The sequence below is a fragment of the Mauremys mutica genome, chromosome 2 (assembly GCF_020497125.1).
Source record: "Mauremys mutica isolate MM-2020 ecotype Southern chromosome 2, ASM2049712v1, whole genome shotgun sequence".
Taxonomy (NCBI): Eukaryota; Metazoa; Chordata; order Testudines; family Geoemydidae; genus Mauremys; species Mauremys mutica.
The window spans coordinates 122,213,508-122,228,480 of NC_059073.1; the positions used below are offsets into that span (position 1 = coordinate 122,213,508).

At 38.1% G+C, this 14,973-nt stretch overlaps 1 protein-coding gene across 1 annotated transcript in view; it reads right to left on the bottom strand.

Annotated features, from left to right (window-relative positions):
* The window catches only part of EXOC2 (exocyst complex component 2), a 186,492-nt gene that overhangs the window by 95,761 nt on the left and 75,758 nt on the right, over positions 1–14,973 (bottom strand). The gene's annotated exons all lie outside the window — the stretch shown is intronic.

A 14,973-nucleotide genomic window follows, 5' to 3' on the forward strand; every position in this document is an offset into this window, starting at 1 on the left:
GATGAGCGGATATACTGACTTCAACTGTTCTTCCACGTAACAAAGTCTGGCATGCTGAGTTACGCAAGTGCAGGAGATCATGTGCCCTGGAAGCCTGAAGCAAGTTCTCACAGATGTTGAAGGATGTACCTGCAGTTGACTCTCTACTATGCTGCAGAATCTTCTTTGAGGTAAGCAAGCTTTTGCTGTGGTTGAGTCCAAGACTACCCCCCCCCACAAACTGTATTCTTTGGGATGGTCTACACTGGGGGGTGGGGGGCAATCGATCTAAGTTATGCAACTTTAGCTTTGTGACTAACGTAGTTGAAGTTGACGTATTTAGATCTACTTACTGCGGCGTCTTCACTGCGGTGTGTCCATGGGAGACGCCCTCCCATTGATTCCCCTTGCGCTTCTCATTGAGGTGGAGTACCGGAGTCGACGCTAGAGCGATCAGCGGTCGATTTATCACGTCTATACTAGACAAGATAAATCAACCCCTGCTGGATCGATAGCTGTCCATCAATCCTGGCCAGTACTGTAGACATGCCCTTTGAGTGGGAATTAAGAGTAATTTCTCCTTAGTGGCTCTAAGTCCTAGAGAGGCAAAGAGACAGAGAATCTGCTCAATGGAATCAGCAGCTTGATGATATTTCCCTTGAGTAAGCCAGACATCCACGAATGGCTAAACTATGACTCCCTGCTTTGTCAGGTAAGATGCCACTATAGCTAGACATTTGGTGAATACCCCTAGTGCCATTGATAGTCCAAATGGCAGAACTCTGAATTGGTAATTGCAGTTGCCAAGTTGAAATTTTAGATCTCTTCTGTGGGCAGGATGGATGGCTATATAGAAATAAGCATCCTGAAGGTTGAGAGCTGCATACCAGTCATGTGGATTTAGGGAGGGAATCACAGAAGCTAGAATTACCATCCTTATCCTGAATTTGCTGATGAAGTTGCTCTGATGTCTTCAAACACACTTCAAACTGGGCACCATTTCCCATTTTTCTTTTGTATCAGAAAATAGTGGGAATGTAACCTCTTCCCTGAGAATTCTGGTGAAACTTCTTCTACTGGTCCAAGAAATAGAAGTCACAAGGGGTCTCTGACAAGGGATGAGGAAAGTGTGGAACTGAATGGAATATCCCACTTCTACTACCTCCGTAGCCCAATAGACTGTCATTACGGTACTCTAAACCACATGAAAACGAAAGAGATGGCCTCCAAATGGGGCTGAAATAATAAGACGATCTATTAGAAGTCATTCACAGCTCCCAACTGAGGAGTAAAATTTGCTGCCTTGAGGATGCTGTAAGGTGTGAAGATTAAGAATGGGAAGTTAGTGTTTTCTTCGTCTGGAACCTTTGATGCTTTCTTGGAGGTACAGAATGTCTGGGTTTAGGGCAATAAGACTTCCTAGGGTAAGACTGAGGCTTAGCTAATTTTCTTGTCAAAGAAGGTGTACATACCCCTTTTAGGAAAGTAAGGTCTCATCTGTTTTCTAAGTAAATACATCACATTTCTCAAAAGGCAGGTCACATCCCTCAAAATGCAGGTCTTCTATGGTAACCTGTACATCCTCAGGTATGCTGGATGCATGTAGCCAGTAAGACGTTCTCATGGCAACAAAATTTGTCATGGACCTGGAGACGGTTTCAGATACTTCTAAACAGGCAACTCTTGATGTATGTCCTACAAGTTGCTTCTCCGAAATCAAACATGTACTTTCTTTCCATGCTACCTGTGAGACTTTATCAGAAAATGTAGAGATGTTATCATAATTTAATTAGTCTTATTTCTCCTGCATGGCTTGGTAATTGGCTATTCTCATGTGCGACCTGGTAGATGAGTAATTCTTGTATCCAAATATGTCTGATTTCTTAGGCTCTAAATCGGGGTAGATTTAGGACCTTGAGGCTTCATTCCTTCATGGATCACTGATACCACACAGGATCCCGAAGCGGGATTCATATAAAATTGTATAAGATCTGCAGAAGTTTACTCACTGTATTACACTGCACTTTTCCATGTTGGTGCCAGAAAGGCAGCTGTCTGCTGGAGTTATTTAGTATCCAGTAAGCCTTCATTAATTGGCATTGCTAAATGACCTAGCATGGTGGTATGAGTGGTGTCCAGGAGCTTGCTAACTTTCTCTGGGATCTCCAGCGTGTTAGTTATTCTTCTGAGTAACTCCTGAAATGATCTGTAATCATCTAGCTGCGAAGTTGATGCAACTACAGCTTCATCAGGAAATGACAAAGAAATGGGTGCTGGGATCATCAACTTGCAATTCTTTGTCAAAACCGTAAGTAAGATGTTTGGAAGTAGGAGCTGGTTCCCTAGTAGTTCATAATGCTACTCTATATGGTGGTGGTGATGGAAATATGGGTCACGGAAGCTGATCTCCTTGCAGACTAAAAACCTCATTGGAGCATAATAAGGGCAAGCTGCTGGTATGTATAAAGGAACAGAAGGCCATGGTGGAGGATAGTCAGGGGAAGCACTGCTGTCAGTTTTAGAGCTAGGATATTGGTAACAAGACCTAGACTCCCTATCAGAGGTATATGGCATCTAGAGCCCAGGAGAGAACTCTGATTTCTCCATGAAGTACATCTTCCTATGTGCCTCCTTAGCTTTTTGTGTTCTCTTTCGGAACAACTTATGAACAGAGCATCTGTCAACAACTGCCCTTCTCCCAAGTACACTAAGCACCTAGAATGCCCACCATTGAGGACCTCTCATGAAAAGCAATTCTTAAAGCATGGAGACTTCTGACCTACCATATAGGAAGGAACCAGTACAGGGGAAGTCTAACAGGGAAAAACAAATTCCTTAATGAAAAGGAAATGAATCACTCAACTAATGAACGAATACCACTATCCATAGCTATTTACAAACAAAGAGAGGGCCACACAGTGGGTGAGAGGTCAGATGCAGCATAATTCCAAACTGAAGCTATGGGTGGGGTGAAAAGGAACTATGAGGCGGTTGAGGTCATCCTCCCCTATATGCCCATGGCAGGAGGACTGCCATGGAGGAAGTGCAGCCCCCGAAGGACACTGCTGGCCAAAAAAATCCAAACTGAAGTGCACAGGGCACTAACAATGGAATATATATGGACCAGCACTTAAAGAAGAACAGTATAGGTATATCTACACTGCAGCTGAAAGGTGCGATTCCCAGCGCAAGTAGAGAGACCAGTGCTAGCGCTGCTCAAGCTCAAGATTTGAATAGCTGTATGGACATTATAGCATGGGGGATGGCTGAGGCTAACCACTCAAGCTCAGACTGAAGGGATTCAGACAGCTAGCATTAGCGGCCATCCAAACTGCAACATCCACACTGCTATTTTTAGCATGCTTGGTTAAGTGGAGTTAACGCTAGTTTGTCTACCCAAACTGGGAATCACGTTTCCTAACTGCAGTGTAGCCATACCCAATCTTACTAGCATCATCTTAATATATTATAAGACTGCAAAAAAATTTAATCTATTTTTTACTTTTATTGCTCTTTGGTAACTTTTTGCCCGTTTCTCTCAGCTTGGACAATGAAAATAAGAATCAGCTTCATATGCAATTTCAAAACCCTTTTCACTTTCAGATTCTCAAGAATTACATAGGCACATGTAAATTGCCATATCTGTTCAAGTGAGGGATCCAACAAGTCCAGTGTCCTGTCCTGAGATTCTCATATAATCACTTGACTCCAGAAGCTGCAGCTTTAAGACAGACACAAAATCAAGTATAACTCATGATAAAAATCAGTAGAGTTGGCAACACAGATTCCTGGTATTTATTTATTTAGTGATTAGGGATCTAATCCTGCAATGAGCTCTGAAAGGAGAGAACTCCTCGGTATCTTCAATGAGGCTGTGCATTGGGTGCAAAGCTCATTGCAGGATCCCATGCTAAACACAAAAAGGTAATATATTGCTGTTTAGTGATAAAATGTATACCTAAACATGAATAGCATTTGCTACACAGAAGATTTACATTGGTAATGGAACATTAAACTTTTTACATTCCCTGACTTTGTGATCTTACCTATGGTACCTCCACATTGCTTTATTATACTGTTTTGCATTTAATTTGTATTTCACTTAGATTAATTCAACTTTGTGGATACTTTAACCTAATTTATCCACTTTCAACAATATAGACATTGTAGCAGTGATACAGGTGTGTTACATATAGTAGTAAAATCTATAGTTCCATGGTACATTTGAATATGAGAGTTTGTTTAAAAAAATTCATCACAATATATGGAATAATTGGCAAGGAAAATGTACAAGGGCAAAGATTTAAAAAATAGGCACGTACAATGTAAATGCAAACAGTTAATCGTGCATGTAAAATATGCAATTGCACAGGCAAAAGAGATCTGTGCCTGGATATGCAATTTTTTGCATTCACAACTTATATGTCTATTATTTTTTTTAAAAGGCATACTCAAATGTTCTAATTTTAGAATACCTTAACATCTGTAATAACATTTTAGCAACAGTTGTGGAATTAAATAATCTGAATGGGGTAAATTTACTCTCTCACACAGAATGAAAACCCAAACAATACAAAGGGATAAGTACAAATTATGTAATACATTTTTCCCCAAGGCCAAAGGAGGAAGGCTATAGCACAGAAGACGCTGTGAAATTCTAAAAGCTTAACATAATTCTTTGGTATCAATATAAGCTTTTCCATTGACTCTACTTCTAGGATTCAAACAAATAAAATGCAAATTTTCTGTAAGGTCAAGAAGAAGGTGGTAAGACAATTTAAAGTTATTTAGTTGGCATAAATATTTCCAATTAAATGTGCTTTTTAATATATTTTAAAAATTAGCACTGTTTTCTCTAACACATAAACCACTTTTTCACATACAGGGGAAAGTGAAAATATCATCTTTTAACATATTGAAATAGATTTCCTGCACTCACCATTCACATACCTTGTAAATGTGAGACAGCGCCTATTCAATTGGCATAATTATTTAAGAAAAATAGACCATTTACAAAATGATCTTTAGGTAAGTTCACTTAAAATAGCGTGCCCAATATTACACAGATGTGGCTGAAAGTTGTAAAATTCTATTGCCACTGATACACTACAAAAACCCAAACAATTTATTTATTCACCAACAGAAGACAGTGTAAAGAATACTCTCTTGTTCCACTAGAAACCACATCATCAGGTTGCGGTGGTGCCAGAAAAAGAAAATTTAACATGAACTAATTTCTTAATTGGTTGTCTGACATTATAAGCAAGTATAACAGAGCAGCAGGGAACAACAGCAGCACATATACCCTCCAGGACTATAAACATCTGGAGTACATTAGCAAAGCCAATCTTGCTCTGAACTGACCAGAAGATAGCGCTTGAAGACTGCATACTAAACATAAATCTTGAAAAGTGGAAGTTAACTTACAAACAAATTTTCTCACATATTCAACTCCTTCTCTCTAGGAGCACAAGTACTAGGCTAGCCATGGAATATAACACAATAGATTATTTTAAGAGCAAACTATGGAATGGAGATATTAATGTTCAGTAAATATTTAAAACCCCAAAAGAAATTACTGTGATTACAAGTTTACTTTTTTCACACACATTCTAGAATTTTTAACTTGAGATTCTTAGTATCTTATGTTTGAGTTTCAAGAAATTAAGGGCTTCACATTGCAGGAACAGCTTTTAAGATAGCGTATATGCAGCATAAATACACACTCCTGACATACAATCACATATTTGATGGCACAGAAATATTTTGTTCCCAAACACAGTATCTGTGTAGAGCATATTTGTCAGTGACTACAGTGCCAAAGTGTATATTTAACTAAAGGAACCAGAAAAATAAAGATTTAAATTAAAATTTACTACATTCTCCCCAACCACGCTAACAGACTGCAAATGTAATTAAAGCCTTTTTATATCTACAACTGTAAAACCATGAAAAGATCAAATAAAGCAGAATTTGTAACTGAAGATTTTTATATTCATTACTCCAGGATTTTAAAGTCACTTTTTAATATTTTCCTATACTATTTTAATATAAAATATACTGTAATATGTATTTTACATCACATATATTTACAGTGATAAAGTGGCATAAAATATTAATATTAGAATAATTACATTTGAGATTTACACACACTCTTTGTCTGTGCTCAGCACCTCTCAAAATCAGGCCCTTGCATATAAAGCAACTGTATGTCTTGTGAGGACATCTACTACACTTAGGCATACACTTACTGTATAGTAAGTAATTATGAATATATTTTTCTGTGCATGCTCCTATAACTGGGACTAGAATTTTCTCTCTCTAAATTAACATATACATATGCTATATAAACATATTTACATACAGTATGCACTATGGATTATGCATATATACTATATATCCAGCATGTCACTATGTGTAAATTAATTGAAGCTTCAGATGCAATATACTTAAAAAGTAGTTTTGCTGTAGTTTACAAACTGGTCAACAATTTAAACCCTGTAAACAATGACTTAATTTCCGTATTTTAAAACTTATTTGTGAAACTATTCTGCAGCATACATCTGTTCTGTAAAATTCTCTATACCTTGACTTTATTTTTCTTTATAACAATGAGATATTTTTCTTTATAACAATGAGATTTTGTCTCTGAGCCACCTTTAAATGGGGTCTCATTTCTGCATCAAACTGTACGTGGCATGTCATTCAAGTAAAATTCAATTAAAATTCTTTAAAAGGATTTCAGAAGAGGTATTGATTGAAGTTTGGCTCTATTGAGGATTATTATTTCTCCTTGAATTGAAAAAGCAACTTCTAATGAGAGATGTTACAGCTCAGTTTTAGTAATTTTTCAATCTGAAGAATTACAATTTTCCTTTATAAGCCAAAATGCCAGACTATACTTAAACAACAGACTACTGTATATATGGTATGCATATGTGTAAAATTTAAGAGGGCTCTGCACATGTGTAACTAGGTGAATATAGTTACTGTATTTTCTCATCCTTTATGTCTCTTATAGCGAGCTTTCTCACAGGCCACAACAGTGTGAGGGTATACTGATCTATAGCCTCAGGACTCTCTGAAGGGCGGCAGACTTCCTTACCACCCTTAAACACCTTTGAACATTTTTTCCTGTGCACAGCGGGCCCTTGTCCTGTGCTACAGCCCGACCACCCACTGTTGCTTGTTGACCAAACATGCAGTGCCTGGAGCCTGCACTGACACAACCAGGATAGGATTCCTTTCAAGCACACCGCATAGAAGAATTTCAATTTGCTGAGGCAAGAAATTAAGGGAGTACTACAAATTCCCTTAAAATTAACCTGTTTCCAGAGATAAGTTACTCTGTTTTGTTTGCTCTCAATACTCTCTCATATATATTTAGAACTATGACAGATTTCACATGGTCAGTAAGTAAAAATACAAAACATTCCATTCAAACAAAACAAGAAAACCTAGCAGTTAGTAGACTCAGGTTCTCCTACATCACACTCACTGATACTTCTAGAATATGTTTAAAAACAAATGGTGCAAAAAGCTTTTATATTTAAAATAGCAATTTGTATACAGAAAGAAAACAGATTTGGCATAACAAATAAGAACTTGACAAATATTTTTCATTTTCAAAACTCAGTACCTAGAAAGTTAGGCACCTACATAAAAGTGACTTTGTTTTTACTGGTCTATTTTAGTGGAGCTCAAGTTTTCGGCATCCTTGACAGTCAGCCCACTTTTATTTAGTCACCTAAATAAGGATTTAGGAGACTAATTTTGGCACTGTGGGAAATTTAGCAACTGAAGCCAATGGGACTTTTACCATTGATTTCAATGTAGCCAGCATTTCACCCCAGTTTGTAATTCTTTTTATTGTCAGACCTTTACTGCCTGTGACATAGGTTTAAACAATTTAAAAACTGACATATAAAGGAACACTCCCCTCCCCCCGCAAGATGTCCACAGCAAGTGTGAACAGCAGACTAACAGGTAATAATAAAAACAAAACAAAAACATATAAAACAAAAAAAACCAGCCCAATGTCAAGCTCTGTAATGATTAATATTTTAATTTCTTAATTAATAGCTCATTATGAGTTTTGCTGGTCATTCACTGTGAAAAGAGTATTTCTGCGACGGACAGGGGATGTGGTTTAGACATGAAATGGCTCCCAGCTGCAAGAAGTCTTCTTCCAGATGTACAGTAAGTGAAGGCAATAGAAGAGAACCAGCTGCTAGGATAACAAATTGAAAAGGCCCTTTTGACACAAGCCTTGCTGGCCTGTCTGCTCTAACAAAGATAGATCATTCATTGCAAGGTGAATAGAATTCTAGCATGGTACAGAAGAAAGAGCAAAGTGGTCTAAGCATCTGCCTCCTTCCTTCACACTATGTACAGCTGCTGTTATTCTGGCATCAAAAGAAAACATATATCCTTAAGACAGCATCCACAGTTGAGCACCATACTAAAAGTGCTGCCAAAATGATACAATTTTAGCATTAAAAAATTGGCTAAATGTGATACATTATTCTGTTTTAATATAGATACATGTGTTTACTTTGTTAAAAAAAATAACACAATGTAGACAGGATCTACATACCAACCATGCCCCCCATATTTTGCAGCAGGCAGTTCACGATAGAATTGTCTTAGCATTTCCATAAGACTCTATTTTAGGGGTTTGAAAAATGATTATATCTTTGCTCCAATACTGGACAACAACTTATGTGAAGATATTTTGATAAACGAAGATATTAGCTACAGTCATTTAAAATAACATTAGGTTCCTTCCCTGTTTTAGCACACAGGATCACAAGACCCACATAACCAATAGCAAAGCTTCAGCAATAACTAGCAGACACGTAGAAAACATTCTTAATCTCTACGGTTTCTTTCCCTCATATTCACTTTAGAAATCCCAGTACTCACTGTATTTTGGCACTGCTCCTGGTGCCCCATGGCAAATTTTAAACTAAAGCTTATTTATTTGCATTTATTTGCCTGCCACTTTACTTCATTATATCCCTTATGTTTCCTGTACTACAGTGAATCTGACTGTGAGAAGCCTAAAAGAGTATCGAAAAAACAAAAAAGTGCCAAATGGTAAAGGAGTGGCCAAATACATTTAAATAAATTGTTTTAGCTGTGGGGGATAACTAAGGTGTCTAAGCATCAGGTTTGAAAATACCTAGACTCCTCCAAATCACAGCAGGATCAACTCAGACCATCCATCCCAAAGTGAAAATTTGAGTACTATACAGTTTACCGTTCAGGTGCCGTTCAAGTCCTGTCTGCTTTGAGCAGACATTAAGATATCACAGTGCTTTTCACAAGACAGGCTTTAAATTCAAATAGCAATTAAAAGCCTCCCATAATTCTATTTCTCTCTATTTTGGAGACTCTTCTTTGGGGAGGATGAGCCTATGAACTAATTGAGGGAAAGGACTTTGGCTCTACCTACAATCAGTCTTTCGACAAATCACTGGCTGGATGCAGTGCTGCAAGTATTTGTTTAGATTTATAAAAGGGGTCCATCCAATGCTCTGGGCAATTGTTCCATAAATGTAAAATAAAAAAATACAAATATAAAGGACTGCTCATCCCACCTTCAGAGAGAGAATTTTTCACTAGCAAATATCATGAAGATAACAAAAAAATTCAACCATCTCCAACCATCACCCCTTCCCAAAAGCCTAGGAAAATATATGGGCTTTGACTGCCCAGAAGGTTAATTTAAGTTCAAATCTGTCAGAGGAATAAGTGACTTCACAAGCAGATAAGTCGACCTTGATGGGCAACTGGGCCAAAAGTTCCTAATGAGTCTAGAAGGTATTAGCAGGAGCATAGTTCCATGTTTACATCTCATCTCTGAAACGTATTGGAAGAGGTTGAATTTGTTTTTGGGCATTAGGTGAGAAGGAGGACACTCCAGTGGTTATGCCATTAACCCAGGATCTGTGAGAGCTGGGTTCAAGTAAGTGCTCTGCGACACACTTGCCTCATGATGATAGGCAAGTCACTTAGGGCCAGATTGTCAATGGTCTTTAGGTGCCTAAAAATGCCTAGGGAAATTTTCAAAAGTGCCTAGTATCTATCCTCCTATTCACTTGTTGGATTCTTGAGTACCAAACTGGGTTATTCCACATTTTCAAGGTGATCAGTAGATTTTCCTCTTCTGATGGAGGCACTGACAGTCTCAGTTCAGCAGTAAGCAAAAAGTGACTTTCACTTCAATCCACTAGTCATTAAAAACATGGGTACACCTTATACCTGATGATGTGGACATCTCTCTGAGCTTTCAGAAACTCTGTTTCCACAGCTGTACAAAACTCTGTTAATGAGAGTCTTGGGCCCTTGTAATTGTACCAGGGTCTGCAGTTGGACAAAGATAACCTGGAGTATACAGTTCACCATCTGGAAAAGTTCCATGGCCTAGTAATTTTCAGAGTGCGTGGTGAAGAGGAGGGTAGTCTCTTGGTCTCAGCCACTGTTACACTGTTAAGCTTTTATGTTGGATTCTAATATTTTCTTGTACTACCTACGCTAGCTTCTGCCTGCATACTTCATCAAACACAGGTCTTCCGTGAACATTGGTGATGTGGCCGGAGATGTGTCTGGACTTAATGCGATGTCTGTTATCCACTCCATCAATTATGCCTGAAGATTATCATCTGATCAGTGTTGGGGGAACACAGGATGATGAGAATTGTGGTTCCTTGAAATAGAAGGATGAGTGGTTGGCAAGCTCACTTTGGTTTGAAAGAGCAAAGGGGAAGTTCTGATCTCCAAGAACTGTCTTACCTGTTGGTAGTAGACACAATGGTCTATCAGCTGGTGGGAGTGAATATCATTGTTGGGTTCAGTTTGGGATAAGGATCATTGTCTCGTGCATCTAGAATTGTTCCTCAACTGAGATAGAGGGCACCGGTTCTGGTCTTTAAGTGTTGGAGAGGGAGCAGAGACTCTCCTCCTGTAATCTGCTTCCCAGCTCTGTAAAAGCTGCTGTGAAGGTTGCACTGGTGCTGCTGCCAGCCATGAAAGATTAGTCCATTAATTTTCATGGATTTATTTATATTCTTGTTCTCCATCTGAATATCATTTCTGAGAAATGAACTCAAAAATGCACCCAAGTACTTTAGAAATCTCCCCTCCCCCACATATTTTGTTAAGATTCTCTTTCCCTCATTGTTCCCCTTATCTCCACCCTCAGAAAATAAACATAACCACTTATCTAATCACCAGATTTGTGTAGTTTGTATGGAGCCTGGACTCTCCCATCAAAAGATTTCTTTAATTATTACAACTGATTTGCTATTTCAGTTGTCAGCTTCTTCATCCATGTCAGGCTGACAAATACACCTCTACCCCGATATAACGCAACCCGATATAACACAAATTCGGATATAACACAGTAAAGCAGTGCTCCGGGGGGGGGGGGGGGCTGCGTGCTCTGGTGGATCAAAGCAAGTTCGATATAACGTGGTTTCACCTATAACATGGTAAGATTTTTTGGCTCCCGAGGACAGCGTTATATTGGGGTAGAGGTGTAGTTTTACACAGTTCAGATCCTGACATAACTGTCAATTTCAATGGGACAGTAAAATACATAGATTCACAATTTGAGCACAGAGGAGAGAACATTTTGAAATATATAGGACTTCTAATTAGTCCTACTTACAAATTCCAGGAGTAAACTTCAGGACCTATTAGTATTCTAAGCTTGCCATCTTTTCTCTCTTTCAGCACTTCCAAGTTGCATTTGCAAGCTCTGTGCTCTGCTGTGGTGGCTCAGAATTCTAGCACATGCTAGCTACCACTAACCATTACTATAGGATGCAGCTTGTCCAGCAGTGGCCCAAGTAAAGAGAATTTTTTTTCTGATGATGGTACTGTTGCGAATCCTCCACTCTCATTTGGGATACAAAATAATATTTAAATATCTATTTAAACTACAGCATACAATAAAAAAGTCAACTACATGAGCATCTATACTGACTAACTTCCTTCTCCAATTATGCTTAGTAGAGGCTTTGAGAGTCAGATAATTGACAGCAGGGTAGACTGTCAGGGCAACTCTAGGGAAATTTAAAAAGAAAAAAACATGCATAGTGGGGAAGTAAATATAATCCTTGTCCTGATTACAGCCACCAGTGGCCTGGCTGGTGTAGCTGCACCACTGAATTCCCTAGTGCTGACAGGCAAATCCAGTATTTACACATGAGAAGCTCTTATAGCAGGTGACACTGTCCATGCCCTACAGGTTTTTACTGGCTCAGATACACTTGTGGTTGATCACCAATAGTAGAAATAGGAAAAATCCCCATTGTGGGCAGGTCGTAGAATAACTGACATGCTAAATGTCTTGATCATCCTTGTTAAATGGGGCATTTAGCAATTAATTGTAGTGTTAAACTATTTCCCCCACATACACCACAACTTGCCAAAAAAACCACAACAAACAAACAAAGAAAAAAAACCAACCAGCTTTGATGATCACCTCTAAAAATCCTGTTTGGGGATGCCAGTGGGGCGTTAACCAAAGGCTTTCCTGGCAGGAAAAGCAAAGACTTTGGTCTAATTTTGGACCTGTTTCACAGGAATTTAAGAGATGAATTAGACTTCTATTAAGGCAATAGAAAATTCTTCATGTGTAACAATTCAGAGCACTGGTCTGCTTTGAAACAGATACAGTTTAGCTGCAAATTGCTTGTGACACTAAGTCACTAAAAAGTTGGGAAATACATCATACACACACTGTTTCTTTGTCCACCTCCTACTGGTATTTGAGGTATCTTTATTGGAGTTTTAACATAGTCAGTCCTGGTTCAATTTAAATCTACGTATCAAATTTGTGTTGTATAATCAGTCAGTGGGAGAACAGTCTGGAATATCCAGTGATTAATGCTGGTGTGCTTAAGGTGCAGCAGTAATCTTCAGCTCTGTATCCCAATGTTTACAATATGAAGAGCACCATCTGCTAGGATAAGTGCATGCTATGCCTGTTAAAAACTGAAACCTTGAGAAAGATCTAATACAGTGTTCAAGAGAATATCAACCTTATGACCCACCTCTGCTGCCAAATACTTGATATACAAAAGAATCTTTCTTGGAAAAGGGAGCTTTTAATAGAAGCCTGCAGTCTGCAAATCTGTTACCAACTTCACTTACGAAATGGCCTCTGAATGAAGTATAAATATAAATAACTTTCTTCTGTCAAAAGCCTTATTTCTATTTCTATAGGCTAATTAGATTTCTCAGTTTCATACCAATTTTACACCTAGAATGGAAAGACACACTTCCTGCTCGAAAGACATATTTATTATAGTGTGTTTTAATCTATTTTACATCTCTAATCACATTCATTGAAGCTCATTTAATATATGGAGGTATATATGTATCGCTTGTTCCATCTATATATAAATGTATGTGCTCTGCAGACTAAAGTTACATAAATTCCTCCTGTTTGGTTCCCAGAAAGGCTGCTAACACAATAAACTCTTTAATATTAACATTGGGATGGGGGTGAATTGCTGTAAGTCCCACACCTTAACAATTCAGATAATAAGGAGTAAGGAGAAGTGTTAGACATAGGTTGAGATTGTTGAGGCAAGCTAGAAAAATTGTGGACACACACTTCTATTAATTTTAATTAAACATGTCTTTATGTCTTCCAGGCCAGTGTTTCTTAGCCTTTTTGACACCAGGGATCGGCTTGCTGAATTCCTAAACTGTGTCAGGAGAGATCTCAGGTCCAAAGGCCGATCATTGAGAAACACTGTTCTAGACAGCATCAGAAAAAAATAGTCTCAACCTCATATTATCTTTCTGTTTTATTTCTCTGGGTAAGACGCTATGGGATGATTACTCTCAATAAGCCCTCAGGTGAGATGAGAAAAAGAAAGCCTACAGATATTTTTTTATGTGGATCTTGTTACTTTGTTTATTTTTTTGCACCTAAATTGGTGTATTCCTGAATGAAAATCTCCTCTGCTATCACTGCTGGCATAGTGGCACACAGTATCATCTGCTAGGGTGGACCAATGCTAAAGGTATATGCTGTGCATGTTCTAACCAGATCTCATAAATTCATGGTTCTACTATCTTCACCATGTTCAATACTTTAAGTACCTGCTGAACCCTATATCTCGCCTGGTAACCTCTTTGAAAGAAGAAACACGTCTAAGAGTCCTATACCAGTTCTGTGGAGCACTTCTACAACGGATACAGTTCAATGGAATTCTTGTGGTTCCAAAGAAGAGATACTTTTGGTTTGGGATACACATGGAGTAACATTAATATGGGAGTTATCTTTCTGCCCAGAAGAGGGACAGATGTTGATGCACTTACCTTGATTAGTATCTTATTTACTCTTCAAGTGAAAAAAGATGCTATTCAATAGTTGGATGGATCCAAATGACTATATGGATACTAAAATTTGGACAATAGTTAATTTTCCAAGTCAAATCAAAGTGTGGTACCATTTCCTTTGGCTTCACACCCTGAAATACCAGCCTTATGACTAGTTTTTCTGGAAAGAATATTATTATAAACAGACCATGTTAATTGGCAGTTGTGGTGATGAAACTCCTGGAAGCACTATATATACAAGCAATACTTCCAGTAGCAACACCAGTGAAAATGAAGATCACTGAGTAGTTGATGAACCTGTTGGTAAGACTGAATAAGTGGGATATTTAGACACTGTAGCAGGTTGCAGCCAACCTCCTGATCTCTAAACTGAGTCTCAATAAAAATATATGTGCAAATTCAGTATTCTACAATGCTCCGGTCTCCTACATATCCATGCATTATTGGCATATACTCTGACAACAGATATCTGTATTCAGCAATTAAAAATCAATATGAATTAAACCCAACATGGAGAAATATTTCAAGGGTTGGATCTAACTTTAGGTGAATGGATAAAACCTAATAATATTTTCACTATTTAATGCCATTAATGTAAAGTAAAAAGTTGTTATAATAATTAATTCTAAC